The sequence below is a fragment of the Hyperolius riggenbachi genome, chromosome 1 (assembly GCF_040937935.1).
Source record: "Hyperolius riggenbachi isolate aHypRig1 chromosome 1, aHypRig1.pri, whole genome shotgun sequence".
NCBI lineage: Eukaryota > Metazoa > Chordata > Amphibia > Anura > Hyperoliidae > Hyperolius > Hyperolius riggenbachi.
Window position 1 is genome coordinate 660,977,177 of NC_090646.1, and position 19,930 is coordinate 660,997,106.

Genomic DNA, 19,930 nt, shown 5'->3' on the forward strand with positions numbered 1-19,930 from the left:
ATACCTTTCTGTAGCTTGTGCTCTCCTCTTTCATTTGATGCCTGAATCGCCGTTCTACACCAAATACTTTTTGTTCGATTTCAGTTTAAAAATCGCGGCTGCCATCTTGGCTATGTTATAACTTCCGGGTCACCCCTGTCTTCTCTGTTAGAGAAGTGCATCACTGAATGAAGCAGGAAGAGGAAGTGACACGCATGATCATTGCAAGAGGCTCCTCCAGAGGGGTAATAGCACGACTTTGGAAGTCATCTGTCTTAAAGGCATGCCCATTAGAGGTGTTCGGAGTCCCTTTAAACAATACCAGTTGCCTGGCTATCCTCACGTGTGCACTTCCTGACGGGAAGTGTGTCACATGACGTCGCCGTTATGCATTAGTACGCTGCACCGCTACCACAACAATCGGTAAAGATTGTTGCTGTGCCATTGACTGCAATGCAATCATGCACTAAGCGGGTTTTTTTTTTTTTTTTTTTTTTTTTTTTACAAAAACAGTAAAAGATGGAGATGTGGGGCCCCAGGCAATGTTTTTTTTTTTTCTGTTTATAGATGAGCTTTGGGTTGAAACTGGGGAAGTTTCATTTGTGTAACAATAGTGATATGTAAAGTTTTCACAGCTGCAGAGGCGAGAGATGAAACCTCTCTGTGTAGTGATGATTGCTGGGTAATAACATTGCTCTTCTCAGTGAGATTACTGAAGACCAGAGGGTCACATTTTTGCCGCCTGAAGCAATACATTGACTTGGGCACAGGAGAGCATCTTCCGCCAGGAGCTAAGCCAGAAGGCGGGGCTTCCCTCTGATGAGGTGAGTATCTAACTCCTCCCCAACCCTTCAGAATTTAAGACCAAACTATTTGAAAAGAAAACATTTGGAGCAAAAGCTGTACTCTCGATTTCTGTAATTGCAGTTACACTTTATGTATTTTCTTACTACGTACCATTGAAACAAAAACTTTTTTTGTAAATTGGGTCACAAACGACGCCGCTGCTCCATTTGGATTGTGGAGAAAGCAAACTTAATTTATACATTCCTGTAGCACTCTGGCACGCGGGCTGTATTCAGTTGAAGTTCAGAGTTCTTCTTTAACGTGTAGCTGAGACATTGAACGCAAAGGGATTTACTCTTACCTGGGGCTTCTTCCAGCCCACTGTATTTCGTCTGCTCCCCCGCCCTCCTCCTGGTCAGCTCCATTGCTCCGCTGCCAGCCCCAGTAAGGTCCCCGACTGTGCATGTTAGCCGTGCGCATCCCCTGTTTGCGCTCTTGTGGGCGGGACAGTTTTGCACATGCACATTTCGTTAAAGGAATACTATCGATACCCAAGTGTTCTAAAATGACAGTGTGCAAATAATGTCTAAGTAGCTGTGTAAACATTTTCCTACTTTTCATGTTAAATATCAGAGGCAAAAGCTGTAATTGAGGTTAGGATTTAGCTATATTGGGACAAATCAATTGCAGAAGGGGTGTCTGCTTCAATGCACAGCCAGAGTTGCATATCAGACTACAGAAAGCAAATATCAAACATATCAAACTCTGAAAGCAAAAACAGTATGAAAAAGCTGTGACAATTAGTTACATTTCCTCTGCTCTCTTCAGACAGGTCAGTCAGAAACACAGGACACAAGGAGCTGCAGCTGTTGGGAGCTCTCTTCTCTGTCACACACAGAGCTACACATAGGGCTTGATTCACAAAGCGGTGCTAACTGTTAGCACGCCTGTGAAAACCCCCTTAGCACGTCTAAACAAGCTTTTCGCGCATAAAACTTTACGTGCGCAAAACTTTATGCGCGTAAAACTTTATGCGCGTACTGCACAGAGCACAGGGCGCACCACGCGAAGTGCCCATTAAAGCCTATGGGACTTAGCGCGCGTAAAACTTTGCGCGCGCAAAGTTAGCGCACGATCTGATTGAGAAATCCGGTGCTAACCTACTTAGCACCCTGGTTAGCGCGTCTAAAGACTTTAGACGTGCTAAGTAGGTTAGCACCGCTTTGTGAATCAAGCCCATAGAGTTCACTGATCAAGTGTGAGGGGAATTTCCCCTCTCCTCATGGCTCAGTCAGCCTTAAAGATTGAATGTATTTTGATAACAGTAAACAAAGAAGTTGCTACTAAAATGTATACACCAGTACTTAGCAGCACTTCCCAAACCATTCCTGTGTCAATTGAAAAAAATATGTGAATCGATAGTATTCCTTTAACCTCCTGAGCGATAATAAGCTCGGGGTATATCGCGCAGGAGGATTTCTCAGGCCCTGGTGGGCCGATTTGCATAATTTTTCTTTTTGTTACACGCAGCTAGCACTTTGCTAGCTGCGTGTAACTTCCGATCGCCGCCGCTCGCCGTGCCGTGCAGTCTCCCCCCCCCCCTCCCCGACCCCTTGCGCAGCCTGGCCAATCAGTGCCAGGCAGCGCTGAGGGGTGGATCTGGACTCCCTCCAACGTCACGACGTCCGTGACGTATCCCGCCCCGTCGCCATGGCGACCAGGGAAGCCCAGCAGGAAGTCCCGTTCTGAACGGGATTTCCTGCTTACTCTGATCGCCGAAGGCGATCGGAGTGGGTGGGGGGATGCCGCTGGGCTGCGGCTATCATGTAGCGAGCCCTGGGCTCGCTACATGATTTAAAAAATAAAAAATTTAAAAAAATAGTGCTGCGCCACCTCCTGGGCGATATAATTGTATCGCCCAGAGGGTTAAGCTTGTTACTGCTCTTGCACTGGACGCTCCCGGATATGCGCAATGGCCGGCAGCTCAGCTGGATAGCGGACTCCACAACGGCAGAACGCAGAGGACCGGATGGACACGCAGGGAGCTAATAGACTGCAGAGGGAGGAGGAAGCCTTAGGTGAGTATAAATCCTCTTGCTATCATTGTCTCTGGTTTCCTGTAGATGTTACACTTTACAAGCCTATAAAGCTGCAGCAGGTGACCGGCCATCGGACTCTCTGCACACCTCTGCGTGACGTGGAAGGACTTTTATTGGAGTCTTGTATCTTTATGGAGGGTGAGTATACAGCAGAGAAGATGGAGTACAACTCCCATACCCTGCTTGGAATGAGAGGCTAGCGTGTGGATTGCCCTCCCATTATTTTCATCTTTATTTACTAGTTAAATCAGGGCGGGATTTAACATAAGGCACTGTAGGCACCTGCCTACAGGCGCCTGATGATGAAGAGGCGGCTCACTCTCCTCCCGGAGTGCCTCCCTCTCTCCTTCCATATGCAGAGTCCAGATGAGAGCTTACTCACCCAGCTCTCTGCATTCCTCTGACCAGATCTCCCTTCAGTCAGGGGCACCTCTAGCTGCTTAATACTGAGGGTACCTCTTGCTACCTAATGCTAAGGAGGACACCTGTAGCTAGCTATGATGGACAAGGGAAGTGACAGCTGGGCCAGCCAGCACACTTGTAGTATGGTTCGGCGGGGTTTGTTGGTCCATGGAGGGCGAAGTCTAAGGGGCCAGGACATCTATGCCTATAGGCTCCTGTGATGTAAATCCGGGCCTGAGTTTAATACTAAAAAGTGTATTTTAAAAATATTTATTTTTTATTGGGAAATAACTGCTTGTATCTTCTACAGAATCCGTACAGTGATGCCAGAGCAGTTTCCTGATGCCTGAGAGATCAGCGGGACAGCCAGGCAACTGGCATGGTTTAAAGGGAAATAAATATGGCAGCCTCCATATACCTCTCATTTCAGGTGCTTGGGTCCCTTTTAAAGCGGGCCTGAACTCAGAAATTCCGATCTGCTCTAAAAGATAAGTAGCAGCATAATTAGAGAAAAACATTTCTTTGCTACAGCTGATACACATCCTGAAATACATCTGTAGTGTGTCTGCATCCTGCCTTCATGTAAACAGACATAGGGTTAACATCCTGGCTTACGTACGTATTCGCTGTGTCTGTCGAGGACTGTCGAATTTCTGTGCTGACACATCTGAGAGATCAAATTACATTTGTAATTACTTAAAGATGAGGGGGTATTAGACAGGCTCTTCTCTCTAAAAACATACAGGGTGCCTTTCTGTCTGTTCTCCTTGTGTCCTGTGCAAGGGTTCAGGCCCATTTTAAAGGACAACTAAACTGAGAGGAGTATGGAGGCTGCCATATTTATTTCCCTTTAAACAATACCAGTTGCCTGGCAGCCCTGCTGATCTATTTGACTGCAGTAGTATCAGAAACACCTGATCTGCTTCATGCTTGTTCAGGGGCTATGGCTAAAAGTATTAGAGGCAGAGGATCAGCAGTTCAGGCGGGCAACTGGTATTGCTTAAAGGGGAACTTCAGCCTAAACAAACATACTGTCATTAAGTTTCATTAGATATGTTAATTAACCCATTCGCGTTCCGTCGTTTTCACTTGAGAAATGTTCACCTCCCATTCATTAGCCTATAACTTTATCACTACTTATTACAATGAACTGATCTATATCTTGTTTTTTCCGCCACCAATTAGGCTTTCTTTGGGGGGTACATTTTGCTAAGAGCCACTTTACTGTAAATGCATTTTAACAGGAAGAATAAGAAAAAAACTGAAAAAATGTATTATTTCTTAGTTTTCAGCCATTATAGTTTTAAAATACATGCCTCCATAATTAAAACTCACGTATTGTATTTGCCCATATGTCCCGGTTATTACACCGTTAAAATTATGTCCCTATCACAATGTATGGCGACAATATTTTATTTGGAAATAAAGGTGCAATTTTTCTGTTTTGCATCCATCACTATTTACAAGTTCAAAATAAAAAATATATAGAAATATTTCATCTTTACATTGATATTTAAAAAGTTTAGACCCTTAGGTAAATATTTACCTGTTGTATTTTTTTTTTTTTTCTTTATATTAAACATTTTATTTGAGTAGTTGTGGGAGGTAAACAGTAGTGTTATAATGTAAATGTGTGTTGATTTTCATTTTTTTTTACTTGTAGTATTACTTTTTGGCCACAAGATTGCGGCCATGAGTTTGTTTACATGACGTCACTCTAAGCGTAACACACGCTTAGAGCGACGCATGGGGGAGGTAACAGCCAGAAAAGGCGCATCTTCCGAGAGAAGCTGTCGCTTTTTCAGCGGGGGAGAGGAATCAGTGATCGGGCACCATAGCCCGTTTCACTGATTGCCTGGCTAACGAACCGCGGGCCGGGGGCGCGCGAGTGTGCGTGCGGTAGCGTGCATGGTTCCTGGACGTAGTTTCTATGTCCAGGAACCAAAATAGGTTAAAATAGATTGGTAATATCCTCTCTTACCCACCCTGTTTTAAAAGAACAGGCAAATATTTGTGATTTCATGGGGCAGCCATGTTTGTCATGGGGCAGCCATCTTTTTGGTTGAAAGGAGGCGACAGGGAGCATGAGACACAGTTCCAACTGTCCTGTGTGCTGATCACCCCTCCCAGCTGCGTGAGCTGGGAGGGGTGATCAAAAACAGCAGAAGGAGAACAGCACCAAAACAGCAGAAGGAGAACAACAACATCAGAAATCCCATCATGCTTTGCATGGCAACAGGGGAAAAATTCTTCTGTGCAGCTAAAAATGAGGCTTGGGTAAGAAAAACAAAGTTCTGATGCTGCGAAACCGTTAAAGAAACACCAAGATTTTTTAGTGCTGCTGAGTAGAGTTTTAGTCTGGAGGTTCGCTTTAAAGTAAATAAATATGGCAGCCTCCATATACTGCTCAGTTTAGTTGCCCTTTAACAGGAGAATAGTTAGCAGGATGCAGCCATAATAAGAAGGCAGGATTCATTGGAGAAGATAAAAGTAGGAGGGGGCGGCAGAGAATGAGAGGGCTCAGAAGGTTCATGGAACATGAGCTTGGAGAAGCAGTAGAGGGTGGAGGGGGCTGGTGGGCTGTGTTCCGAGTTGGACACGACTTAATAGCGACTGAACAACATTTGTCTTTTGCTGTCAGGATGCAGTGCAGCAGAGGCCCGCTAGTGACAGGAAGCTGAAACGTATGCCGCTTTTTTGCCTGTCTCACGGTGACATCGGTAATCGCATGTCCTGGCATAGGCCTGGTGTGATAACTGATGCTTGGCGGCGATGAAGAGGGTTTGGGCATTCGTCAGGTTGGCAGGCTATACCCCGTCTGCCTGGCACAGGGTGGCATCCCTGGCAGTGGAAAGGCATGCCCGGGCACCCAGCCAGCGTCTGCAGGGTTAGGCTCGGCACATTGGCTGTGTCTGTGGATGTGGGTTTTTGGAGAACTAGGGCAATTTGGATTTTTTTTTTTTCCAATAAACTTGTGTGTCCTGACCCCATCCTTAACTCTGCTGTCCTGCCACATCTTATTGCTCTATCCGCTTTTATTGGGCCCCAGTGTGTCTCTCTATTGTACCGCCTGAGCTTACGCTGACCATACACAAGATGATTTTACCTGTCTGTATACGGCAGATTCGATCACTGTGATTGAATCTCCTAGAAATTACTAATGCAAACGTTGCCCTATCGATTTCTGTCCGAAATCGGTGGATTCTGTCAATCTCAAGGACAGAAAATTTTGCCCAGTTGGCGGCAGGTTGGGCGTTTGTGTTGGCAGCACTCTCACCTGTCCTGCTGGCGCGTATCCTCCCGTGTCTGGTGGTTTACTGCATGTCGCAAGTCTCCTCCTCCCTGTGACCTTTTCTCTTCTTGGTCATGTGACACAAGCTGAAGTTTAAACACTAGAGGTCCAGCTACATACACGCCGGCAGCATACACGCCGGACCTCTAGTGTGTGAACAGCAGCTTGTGTCACATGACAGGGAGAAAAGACACAGGGAGGAGACCCGCGGCATAAACCACCAGGCACAAGAGGACACCGCCAGTGGGAGAGGTGAGAGCTCTGCTGGAGAGGGGCTTGTGGAGTTAGGGGAACAGGCAGCCGTGATTCCACAGATTTTTAATCGATTTAACGCTGAAATTGATTGGAAAACTGTGGGCAGCCAAGAGATCCCTCATCTGATGCCATCAGAGATGGATCTACCTGATAGTCGATCTGGTGGCCATCTTTAGGTGTATGGTCACCATTTCATGTTTCAAACTGAAATCTCCCTTCTTGGATTTGGACTTCTTCACCACCGACTTGTGCGGTCAATTCACACAGATTATCACATGCGGTAACACAAGTGAGATGTTCGGTGTCTCCAGCCTGGAGCTGTCAGTAACTAACAAACAGCCATTCGGAAGGTTATAGAAGGGAGGAAACAGAGCAGAGATAAGAGAAAAACTGATTAAACTATTCAGAAAATAGGAAAGTTAAAGAGACACTAAAAAAAAATGATGATATCATGATTTGTATGTGTAGTACAGCTAAGAAATAAAGCATTAGGAGCAGAGACATAAGTCTAATATTGTTTCCAGTAAAGCAAGAGTTAAGAAGCTCTAGTTGATATACATGCAAAAGAGCCATTGAGCTCCACAGCTTTCAAAGTAGCAGAGAGCTCTGTCTTCTGAAGCTTGTTATCTCAACTGTCAGTTACTGTATTTTCTTTTTCTCTCCAGTAAAAAAGAAGAGGACAGGTCAAAAGTTCACTGGACGGCTCTGAAAAATCATTTAGAATGCTGAGTAGTGTGTAAATTGCAAATGTTTGAGAATGATGCAATGTTATATAAAAAACTATATAGCTGAAAATAAAAATGAGTATTTCTTTGCTACTAATGTTCTAGTAATTATCCGTAGTACACAACCAATTAATTGTATTATATTTTTTTTTTTGCTTCAGTGTCTCTTTAATAAAAAGTATTTCCCTAATTTCACAATATTATAATGTAGTAATCAACAATGGTTAACCATTTCCGGACCAGACCGCCTGTGCCCTTTTCAGTACTGTGATTGGCTAATGGCAATCACGGCGTGTGCAGTGAAATCGCGTGGCGGGGATGGTTGAAATCTACGCCCTGGCAGGAATAACTGGATGTAAACGAGGCGTAGATTTCAATCATCAAGGGCCAGAAGAGGTTAATAAGCTACTAACGGTTTTGTGCCGATACAATTTTTTTGTGAGTTTTACGCAGCCTGGACTTGCACGTTACTTGTCAGTATAATAAACAATGCTGCCTGTATCACATCTCTCATCCATTTCCCAGCAATGCAATACCGCATGAGGTGGAAATCTGCAGTCTCCTTGTTTTCTATATGAAGTTATTTAGGTCCCGGTAATGCCTGCAGTGTTGGTAGCCAGCAGCAGCTCCGGGTGACGCGGCCTGTGCAGTGCGGCTGGCTTGCTGGGCCAGCGGGCGCCTTGTTTTCTATATGAAGTTATTTAGGCCCCTGTAATGCCTGCTCTCAGTGTTAGCAGCCAGCAGCAGTTCCAGGTGACGCGGCCTGTGCAGTACAGCTGGCTTGCTGGGCCAGCGGTCGTCTTGTTTTCTATATGAAGTTATTTAGGTCCCTGTAATGCCTGCTCTCAGTGTTAGCAGCCAGCAGCAGCAGCTCCAGGTGACGCGGCCTGTGCAGTACAGCTGGCTTGCTGGGCCTGCGGTTGCCTTGTTTTCTATATGAAGTTATTTAGGTCCCTGTAATGCCTGCTCTCAGTGTTAGCAGCCAGCAGCAGTTCCAGGTGACGCGGCCTGTGCAGTACGGCTGGCTTGCTGGGCCAGCGGTCGCCTTGTTTTCTATATGAAGTTATTTAGGTCCCTGTAATGCCTGCTCTCAGTGTTAGCAGCCAGCAGCAGCAGTTCCAGGTGACGCGGCCTGTGCAGTACGGCTGGCTTGCTGGGCCAGCGGTCGCCTTGTTTTCTATATGAAGTTATTTAGGTCCCTGTAATGCCTGCTCTCAGTGTTAGCAGCCAGCAGCAGCAGCTCCGGGTGATGCGGCCTGTGCAGTACGGCTGGCTTGCTGGGCCTGCGGTCGCCTTGTTTTCTATATGAAGTTATTTAGGTCCCTGTAATGCCTGCTCTCAGTGTTAGCAGCCAGCAGCAGCAGCTCCGGGTGACGCGGCCTGTGCAGTACGGCTGGCTTGCTGGGCCAGCGTTCGTCTTGTTTTCTATATGAAGTTATTTAGGTCCATGTAATGCCTGCTCTCAGTGTTAGCAGCCAGCAGCAGCTCCGGGTGACGCGGCCTGTGCAGTACGGCTGGCTTGCTATGCCAGCGGTCGCCTTGTTTTCTATATGAAGTTATTTAGGTCCCTGTAATGCCTGCTCTCAGTGTTAGCAGCCAGCAGCAGCAGTTCCAGGTGACGCGGCCTGTGCAGTACGGCTGGCTTGCTGGGCCAGCGGTCGCCTTGTTTTCTATATGAAGTTATTTAGGTCCCTGTAATGCCTGCTCTCAGTGTTAGCAGCCAGCAGCAGCAGCTCCGGGTGACGCGGCCTGTGCAGTACGGCTGGCTTGCTGGACCAGCGGTCGCCTTACTATGTGAAGTTATGTAGGTTCCTGTAATGCCTGCTCTCAGTGTTAGCAGCCAGCAGCAGTTCCAGGTGACGCGGCCTGTGCAGTACGGCTGGCTTGCTGGGCCAGCGTTCGTCTTGTTTTCTATATGAAGTTATTTAGGTCCATGTAATGCCTGCTCTCAGTGTTAGCAGCCAGCAGCAGCTCCGGGTGACGCGGCCTGTGCAGTACGGCTGGCTTGCTATGCCAGCGGTCGCCTTGTTTTCTATATGAAGTTATTTAGGTTCCTGTAATGCCTGCTCTCAGTGTTAGCAGCCAGCAGCAGCTCCAGGTGACGCGGCCTGTGCAGTACGGCTGGCTTGCTGGGCCTGCGGTTGTCTTGTTCTCTATATGAAGTTATTTAGGTCCATGTAATGCCTGCTCTCAGTGTTAGCAGCCAGCAGCAGCTCCGGGTGACGCGGCCTGTGCAGTACGGCTGGCTTGCTGGGCCTGCGGTTGTCTTGTTCTCTATATGAAGTTATTTAGGTCCCTGTAATGCCTGCTCTCAGTGTTAGCATACAGCAGCAGCTCCGGGTGATGCGGCCTGTGCAGTACGGCTGGCTTGCTGGGCCAGCGGTTGCCTTACTATATGAAGTTATTTAGGTCCCTGTAATGCCTGCTCTCAGTGTTAGCAGCCAGCAGCAGCAGCTCTGGGTGACGTGGCCTGTGCAGTACGGCTGGCTTGCTGGGCCAGCGGTCGTCTTGTTCTCTATATGAAGTTATTTAGGTCCCTGTAATGCCTGCTCTCAGTGTTAGCAGCCAGCAGCAGCTCCGGGTGACGCGGCCTGTGCAGTACGGCTGGCTTGCTGGGCCTGCGGTTGTCTTGTTCTCTATATGAAGTTATTTAGTTCCCTGTAATGCCTGCTCTCAGTGTTAGCATACAGCAGCAGCTCCGGGTGATGCGGCCTGTGCAGTACGGCTGGCTTGCTGGGCCAGCGGTTGCCTTACTATATGAAGTTATTTAGGTCCCTGTAATGCCTGCTCTCAGTGTTAGCAGCCAGCAGCAGCAGCTCTGGGTGACGCGGCCTGTGCAGTACGGCTGGCTTGCTGGGCCAGCGGTTGCCTTACTATATGAAGTTATTTAGGTCCCTGTAATGCCTGCTCTCAGTGTTAGCAGCCAGCAGCAGCAGCTCTGGGTGACGCGGCCTGTGCAGTACGGCTGGCTTGCTGGGCCAGCGGTCGTCTTGTTCTCTATATGAAGTTATTTAGGTCCCTGTAATGCCTGCTCTCAGTGTTAGCAGCCAGCAGCAGCTCCGGGTGACGCGGCCTGTGCAGTGAGGCTGGCTTGCTGGGCCAGCGGTCGCCTTACTATATGAAGTTATTTAGGTCCCTGTAATGCCTGCTCTCAGTGTTAGCAGCCAGCAGCAGTTCTGGGTGACGCGGCCTGTGCAGTACGGCTGGCTTGCTGGGCCTGCGGTTGCCTTGTTTTCTATATGAAGTTATTTAGGTCCCTGTGATGCCTGCTCTCAGTGTTAGCAGCCAGCAGCAGCTCCGGGTGACGCGGCCTGTGCAGTACGGCTGGCTTGCTGGGCCTGCGGTCGCCTTACTATGTGAAGTTATTTAGGTCCCTGTAATGCCTGCTCTCAGTGTTAGCAGCCAGCAGCAGCTCCGGGTGACGCGGCCTGTGCAGTACGGCTGGCTTGCTGGGCCAGCGGTCGCCTTGTTTTCTATATGAAGTTATTTAGGTCCCTGTAATGCCTGCTCTCAGTGTTAGCAGCCAGCAGCAGCTCCGGGTGACGCGGCCTGTGCAGTACGGCTGGCTTGCTGGGCCAGCGGTCGCCTTGTTTTCTATATGAAGTTATTTAGGTCCCTGTAATGCCTGCTCTCAGTGTTAGCAGCCAGCAGCAGCTCCGGGTGACGTGGCCTGTGCAGTACGGCTGGCTTGCTGGGCCAGCGGTCGTCTTGTTTTCTATATGAAGTTATTTAGGTCCCTGTAATGCCTGCTCTCAGTGTTGGCAGCCAGCAGCAGCTCCGGGTGACGCGGCCTGTGCAGTACGGCTGGCTTGCTGGACCAGCGGTCGTCTTGTTCTCTATATGAAGGTTTTTAGGTCCCGGTAATGCCTGCTCTCAGTGTTAGCAGCCAGCAGCAGCTCCGGGTGACGCGGCCTGTGTAATACGGCTGGCTTGCTGGGCCTGCGGTTGCCTTGTTTTCTATATGAAGTTATTTAGGTACCTGTAATGCCTGCTCTCAGTGTTAGCAGCCAGCAGCAGCTCCAGGTGACGCGGCCTGTGTAGTACGGCTGGCTTGCTGGGCCTGCGGTCGCCTTACTATATGAAGTTATTTAGGTCCCGGTAATGCCTGCTCTCAGTGTTAGCAGCCAGCAGCAGCTCCGGGTGACGCGGCCTGTGCAGTACGGCTGGCTTGCTGGACCAGCGGTCGTCTTGTTTTCTAAGTTATTTAGGTCCCAGTAATGTCTGCTTTCAATGTTGGTAGCCAATTGCAGTTCCGGGTGACGAGGCCTGTGCAGTACGGCTGGCTTGCTGGGCCTGCGGTCGCCTTGTTTTCTAAGTTATTTAGGTCCCTGTAATGCCTGCAGTGTTGGCAGCCAGCAGCAGCTCCGGGTGACGCGGTCTGTGCAGTACGGCTGGCTTGCTGGACCAGCGGTCGTCTTGTTCTCTATATGAAGTTATTTAGGTCCCGGTAATGCCTGCTCTCAGTGTTAGCAGCCAGCAGCAGTTCCGGGTGACGAGGCCTGTGCAGTACGGCTGGCTTGCTGGGCCTGCGGTCGCCTTGTTTTCTAAGTTATTTAGGTCCCTGTAATGCCTGCAGTGTTGGCAGCCAGCAGCAGCTCCGGGTGACGCGGCCTGTGCAGTACGGCTGGCTTGCTGGACCAGCGGTCGTCTTGTTCTCTATATGAAGTTATTTAGGTCCCTGTAATGCCTGCTCTCAGTGTTGGCAGCCAGCAGCAGTTCCGGGTGACGCGGCCTGTGCAGTACGGCTGGCTTGCTGGGCCAGCGGTCGTCTTGTTCTCTATATGAAGTTATTTAGGTCCCTGTAATGCCTGCTCTGTGTTAGCAGCCAGCAGCAGTTCTGGGTGACGCGGCCTGTGCAGTACGGCTGGCTTGCTGGGCCTGCGGTCGCCTTGTTTTCTATATGAAGTTATTTAGGTCCCTGTAATGCCTGCTCTCAGTGTTAGCAGCCAGCAGCTCCGGGTGACGCGGCCTGTGCAGTACGGCTGGCTTGCTGGGCCTGCGGTTGCCTTGTTTTTTATATGAAGTTATTTAGGTCCCTGTAATGCCTGCTCTCAGTGTTAGCATACAGCAGCAGCTCTGGGTGACGCGGCCTGTGCAGTACGGCTGGCTTGCTGGGCCTGCGGTTGCCTTGTTTTCTATATGAAGTTATTTCTGCCTCTGCTTATCTCAGCCGCTAGGAATTCCCTGTGTGCTGATTGCCAGCTCTCTATCAGCCATGCTGCATCCCCACACTGCCTGCTCTGCCTCTGTGCAGCACTCAGATAAGCTTCTTACTGAGGCCCTGGGGCTGCTGGGTTACTGCCTACTCGCTAATCCTCTGTCTAAGGCCAGTCTATACAGGGCTCCAGAGACCGGGGAACTACAAATGCCAGCAGGTAATGCCAACCAAGATCGGGGGAGGAAATGGGTATGTAGAAAACTAGGGCCAAATTTTTTTATCTGTAAATTTATTTCACTACAGTCCCTCTTTAAAGTAGAATTCCAGCCTTTGTGCAAGTTGCAAAAGATGATTGTATCTTAAAGGATATGCGATGCCTTGATCTATTATCACTTACCTGGGGCTTTTCTCCAGCTCTTACGATAGCAGTGATTCGCTCCCTCGCCGCAGCTCTGGTACTCCTAAGTGTCCCGCTGGCTGCCGGTAAAGATTGCCACGTGTCCATGGCAACGGGCGCAGTACTCGCCAAATGACATGGGTGCATTTGCAAAAGTGCCGACCAAATTACTCTGCTTGCCTTGTCTGACTAGAAATTAGCCTTTCCAAAGTTCTGTTCTTTACTTAAAGAGACTCCGTAACAAAAATTGCATCCCGTTTTTTTATCATCCTACAAGTTCCAAAAGCTATTCTAATGTGTTCTGGCTTACTGCAGCACGTTCTACTATCACCACCTCTGTAATAAATCAACTTATCTCTCTCTTGTCAGACTTGTCAGCCTGTGTCTGGAAGGCTGCCAAGTTCTTCAGTGTTGTGGTTCTGCTATGCACTCCCCCCTCAGGGGGGAAAGAAACACACAAATGATCTCTTGAGATTCAAAAGGAAGGCTGTATATAGCCTGCTTGTGTATGGATGTATTTTCTATGTGTGGACATACTGTACATCAACCTACTTCCTGTTTTGGTGGCCATTTTGTTTGTTTATAAACAAACTTTTTAAAACTGTTTTTAACCACTTTTAATGCGGCGGGGAGCGGCGAAATTGTGACAGAGGGGAATAGGAGATGTCCCCTAACACACTGGTAGGTTTACTTTTGTGCGATTTTAACAATACAGATTCTCTTTAATAATAATCCTGACATTTGCATAGCGCTTTTCTCCTGTTGGACTCAAAATGCTGAAGAGCTGCAGCCACTAGGGGCCTGCTCAACAGGTCACCCTGCAGAGCTAGGGAGTCTTGCCAAAGGACTCCTTACTAGATTGGCACTGACCTTAGCCAGGATTCAAACCCAGGTCTTCCATGTGGAAGGCAGAGCCTTTGTGTCGCTCGTGATGATATTCTAGGTTTCCAAGGTGTTTCTAAGTCTCCTGAATTCTGCTCCGGGGCCGGCCATTCTGCTCCGGGGCCGGCCATTCTGCTCCGGGGCCGGCCATTCTGCTCCGGGGCCGGCCATTCTGCTCCGGGGCCGGCCATTCTGCTCCGGGGCCGGCCATTCTGCTCCGAGGCCGGCCATTCTGCTCCGGGGCCGGCCATTCTGCTCCGGGGCCGGCCATTCTGCTCCCGGGCCTGCCATTCTGCTCCCGGGCCGGACTTGCTGCTCTGGGGTCGGCCATTCTGCTCCCGGGCCGGACTTGCTGGGATGGCCTGGCCTGGGCTAGTCGACAGATACCTTTTGAAATGATAGCTGTCCAGCAGTGTAGTCTGGATGGCATGGTGGCATAGCATATAGCACTCTCGCCATGCAGCATTAACATCCTCACTTCAAATCTGGGCCAGAACACTATCTGCATGGAGTTTGTATGTACTCCGTGCATGTACTTGGGTTGCCTCTGGGTACAATGGTTTCCTCCCATATTCCCCAAAACATACTGGTAGGCTAATTGGCTCCCTACTTACATGAAAACAAACTGGCCTGTTATAACCTATAACTGTGGCAGGGATCAGATTTTGATCTCCTCTGCTAACAGTCAGTGACATGACTATGTACTCTGTAATGTGCTGCAGAAGATGTCAGTGCTATATAAATACATAATAATAATATGGTAGGACATTAGACTATGGCTATGGTAGGATTAGATTGTGAGCTCCTCTGAGGACAGTCAGTGACATGACTATGTACTCTGTAATGTGCTGCAGAAGATGTCAGTGCTATATAAATACATAATAATAATATGGTAGGACATTACACTATGGCTATGGTAGGATTAGAGTGTGAGCTCCTCTGAGGACAGTCAGTGACATGATTATGTACTCTGTACAGTGCTGCAGGAGATGTCAGTGCTATATAAATACATAATAATAATATGGTAGGACATTACACTATGGCTATGGTAGGATTAAACTGAGCTCCTCTGAGGACAGTCAGTGACATGACTATGTACTCTGTAATGTGCTGCAGAAGACGTCAGTACTATATAAATGCACAGTAACAATAGTGATGCTCAGTTATTTGGTGATCATCTTGCATGCATTGTCAGACCCCCTAGGCACCCCTTATCATCTCTCTGGAGGCCGTTGTGCTGCTGTGCCCCCCGCAGTGCCCCGGCTGGGGTGATGGAACGCTTCGTCTCCTCTGAATCACTGCCTGACTCGCTCACATCTATATATGTATCACTTCCTTTCCTGGCAATAATCAGCAGCACCGACTCTGGCCAAATATACACCCGGCACGCCTCTTACATGTTTCCTTACACAAATCTCACCGCCAGCCACTTAGATTTATTTACGCTGTTGTTTAAAAAAATGGGAGCTGTGCAGAGGTGGGCTGGGGATACTGGAATGGGGAAAACCAAGATGATTTAAGGAGGAGCTTTAACTAAGAACTGAACGTCGCTGACACCTCTTTGCCACGAGAAATCTTTACCTTTTCTCAAATAGATAATCGGGGGGGGGGGGGGGGGTCTGTATAGCTGATATTGTAGTGATGCTCCTCCCACAGTGTGATGTCATGACCTTGGTTCTGACAGTTTCCTCTCTGTGCACCACATTGCATTGTGGGGAATGACAGCTTATCCCAACTGACAAGTAAGCAATATCTCCCTCTGTGCATAGAACTCTCAGTAACGAACATTCCGTACAGATCAACCGGCAGAACTAAAGATGTCACCACCAGTGATAGATTTCAGAATACAAATCAGGGAGAGGAACATTTTACCATGGGCAACACTGACTAAATAATCTGTAAATTAATATTGTAAAAAATAAGCAATTTTATGAATTGTCATTTTCACGACAGTTCCTCTTTAACGTTCTCATTTTTCATGAACTTCCAGTGTGTTACGGTTGTGGCTTAAAGGGGAACTTCAGCCTAAACAAACATACTGTCATCAAGTTACATTAGTTATGTTAATAAGAATAGATAAGTAATATAATCTCCGTGTTCTCCCCAGAAATTTTTTCCAGCCGGGTGGCATGAAAAAGTAGCCGGGTGGGGCGAGATGATAGAATGCAGGGCCAGTGCTTCTGTGAGCCACTCTGCTTATAGCAGAGGAGGAGTTGAGCAGATGACAGCCGGGTGGTCACCAAAACTAGCCGGGTGGAGCACCCGGCTAAAAGAGCCTGGGGAGAACACTGAATCTGTTACCCACCCTGTTTTAAAAGAACAGGCGAATGTTTGTGATTCATGGGGGCTGCCATCTTTGTCATGGGGGCAGCCATCTTTTTGGTTGAAAGGAGGTGACAAGGAGCAGGAGACACAGTTCCAACTGTCCTGTGTCCTGATTACCCCTCCCAGCTGCACACGCTAGGCTTCAAATGTCAAATTCAAAATGTAAAAAAAAAAAATTACACCAAAACAGCAGAATGAGAACAACAAAATCAGAAATCCCATCATGCTTTGCACAGCATCAGGGGAAAAAAGCCCGGGCAGTTTTCTTCTGTGCAGCTAAAAATTAGGCTTCTATAAGAGAAACAAAGTTCTGATGCTGTGAAACTGTTAAAGAAACACCAAGCCTTTTCAGTGCTGCTGGGTCGATTTTTAGTCCGGAGGTTCACTTTAAAGCACATCTGAAATGAGAGGGATATGGAGGCTGCAATATTTATTTCCTATTAAGCAATACCAGTTGCCTGGCTGTCCTGCTGATCCTCTGCCTGTAAAACTTTTACCCATAGACCCTGAACAAGCATGCAGCAGATCAGGTGTTTCTGACATTATTGTCAGATCTGACTAGATTAGCTGCATGCTTGTTTCTGGAGTGATTCAGGTACTACTGCAGAGAAATAGACCAGCAGGGCTGCCAGGCAACTGGTATTGTTTTAAAAGGAAATGAATATGGCAGCCTCCATATACCTCTTACTTCAGGCTACATTTTTTCAGTGTTTTCTGGAGCGATTTTGAAGTGTTTTTTGAATTTAGTGCTAGAAATGTGTATAGCAGCTGGGTTTTGCGATTTTCATTAGTGCAAAGCTTTATGGGTACAGCCAGTGATTTTGGTTAGTAAAAGAGATGCAAAATCACTTTGTACAGCGATGGGAAAAAAGTGATTCTACGGTGATCCTATACTTGAAGTGCAAATGATCTTATTGATTTTTGAGATCTGGTGCTCTGCAGAGAGTCGCTGAGATCTGGTGCACACCAAAACCGCTAGCAGATCCACAAAATGCTAGCGGTTTTGGGTACGGATGACAGAATTTAGTCCCAGTGCACACCGGGCGGATCTTGATGCGATCCGCCGGGTGTTCACCAGCCACATCCGAATCCGTATGGCTAATGTATCTCTATGGGCTGGTGCACACCGGCGGTTTGAGGTTTTAAGCAAACCGCAGATGTGCAGCAAGAGGCACGTTTGCGGTTTGCTAAAAACCTGAAACCACCGGTGTGCACCAGCCCATAGAGATACATTAGCCATACGGATTTTCAGGCGGATGCGGCCGGCGGATCCGCCCAGTGTGCACTGGGCCTGAGATTTGGTGCTCTGCAGAGAGTCACTGAGATTTGGTGCTCTGCAAAGAGTCACTGAGATTTGTGACTCTGCAGAGAGTCGCTGAGATGTGGTGCTCTGCGGAGAGTCACTGAGATGTGGTGCTCTGCAGAGAGTCGCTGAGATGTGGTGCTCTGCGGAGAGTCGCTGAGATTTGGTGCTCTGCGGAGAGTCGCTGAGATCTGGTGCTCTGCAGAGAGTCGCTGAGATCGGGTGCTCTGCAGAGAGTCACTGAGATGTGGTGCTCTGCAGAGAGTCACTGAGATTTGGTGCTCTGCGGAGAGTCGCTGAGATTTGGTGCTCTGCGGAGAGTCGCTGAGATCTGGTGCTCTGCGGAGAGTCGCTGAGATCGGGTGCTCTGCGGAGAGTGGCTGAGATCTGGTGCTCTGCGGAGAGTCGCTGAGATTTGGTGCTCTGCAGAGAGTCGCTGAGATTTGGTGCTCTGCAGAGAGTCGCTGAGATGTGGTGCTCTGCAGAGAGTCGCTGAGATTTGGTGCTCTGCAGAGAGTCGCTGAGATGTGGTGCTCTGCGGAGAGTCGCTGAGATTTGGTACTCTGCGGAGAGTCGCTGAGATTTGGTGCTCTGCGGAGAGTCGCTGAGATCTGGTGCTCTGCGGAGAGTCGCTGAGATTTGGTACTCTGCGGAGAGTCGCTGAGATTTGGTGCTCTGCGGAGAGTCTCTGAGATTTGGTGCTCTGCGGAGAGTCTCTGAGATTTGGTGCTCTGCGGAGAGTCGCTGAGATTTGGTACTCTGCGGAGAGTCGCTGAGATTTGGTGCTCTGCGGAGAGTCGCTGAGATTTGGTACTCTGCGGAGAGTCGCTGAGATTTGGTGCTCTGCGGAGAGTCGCTGAGATGTGGTGCTCTGCGGAGAGTCGCTGAGATTTGGTGCTCTGCAGAGAGTCGCTGAGATTTGGTGCTCTGCGGAGAGTGGCTGAGATTTGGTGCTCTGCGGAGAGTCGCTGAGATTTGGTGCTCTGCGGAGAGTCGCTGAGATTTGGTGCTCTGCGGAGAGTGGCTGAGATTTGGTGCTCTGCGGAGAGTGGCTGAGATCTGGTGCTCTGCGGAGAGTCGCTGAGATGTGGTGCTCTGCGGAGAGTCGCTGAGATTTGGTGCTCTGCGGAGAGTCGCTGAGATTTGGTGCTCTGCGGAGAGTCGCTGAGATTTGGTGCTCTGCGGAGAGTCGCTGAGATCTGGTGCTCTGCGGAGAGTCGCTGAGATCTGGTGCTCGGTGGAGAGTCGCTGAGATTTGGTGCTCTGCGGAGAGTGGCTGAGATTTGGTGCTCTGCGGAGAGTGGCTGAGATTTGGTGCTCTGCGGAGAGTGGCTGAGATTTGGTGCTCTGCGGAGAGTCGCTGAGATGTGGTGCTCTGCGGAGAGTCGCTGAGATTTGGTGCTCTGCGGAGAGTCGCTGAGATGTGGTGCTCTGCGGAGAGTGGCTGAGATCTGGTGCTCTGCAGAGAGTCGCTGAGATTTGGTGCTCTGCGGAGAGTCGCTGAGATTTGGTGCTCTGCGGAGAGTCGCTGAGATGTGGTGCTCTGCGGAGAGTGGCTGAGATCTGGTGCTCTGCAGAGAGTCGCTGAGATCTGGTGCTCTGCGGAGAGTCGCTGAGATGTGGTGCTCTGCAGAGAGTCGCTGAGATCTGGTGCTCTGCAGAGAGTCGCTGAGATTTGGTGCTCTGCAGAGAGTGGCTGAGATTTGGTGCTCTGCGGAGAGTCGCTGAGATTTGGTGCTCTGCGGAGAGTCGCTGAGATTTGGTGCTCTGCGGAGAGTCACTGAGATTTGGTGCTCTGCAGAGAGTCACTGAGATGTGGTGCTCTGCAGAGAGTCGCTGAGATTTGGTGCTCTGCGGAGAGTCGCTGAGATGTGGTGCTCTGCAGAGAGTCGCTGAGATCTGGTGCTCTGCAGAGAGTCGCTGAGATTTGGTGCTCTGCAGAGAGTCGCTGAGATTTGGTGCTCTGCGGAGAGTCGCTGAGATTTGGTGCTCTGCGGAGAGTCGCTGAGATCTGGTGCTCTGCGGAGAGTCGCTGAGATCTGGTGCTCTGCGGAGAGTCGCTGAGATTTGGTGCTCTGCGGAGAGTGGCTGAGATTTGGTGCTCTGCGGAGAGTGGCTGAGATTTGGTGCTCTGCGGAGAGTGGCTGAGATTTGGTGCTCTGCGGAGAGTCGCTGAGATGTGGTGCTCTGCGGAGAGTCGCTGAGATTTGGTGCTCTGCGGAGAGTCGCTGAGATTTGGTGCTCTGCGGAGAGTGGCTGAGATTTGGTGCTCTGCGGAGAGTCGCTGAGATGTGGTGCTCTGCGGAGAGTGGCTGAGATCTGGTGCT

At 49.2% G+C, this 19,930-nt stretch overlaps 1 protein-coding gene across 2 annotated transcripts in view; it reads left to right on the plus strand.

Moving 5' to 3' along the window:
• The window catches only part of ATOSB (atos homolog B), a 127,012-nt gene that overhangs the window by 50,643 nt on the left and 56,439 nt on the right, over window positions 1-19,930 (plus strand). Inside the window, exon 1 of one of the 2 annotated variants that reach the window (XM_068252428.1) lies at window positions 12,895-12,913. The exons of the other annotated variant lie outside the window; for it this stretch is intronic. The gene's annotated coding sequence lies outside the window, so the exon portion shown is untranslated. Of the gene's footprint in view, window positions 1-12,894; window positions 12,914-19,930 lie in introns of those variants that run through there. 2 annotated transcript variants of the gene reach the window in all.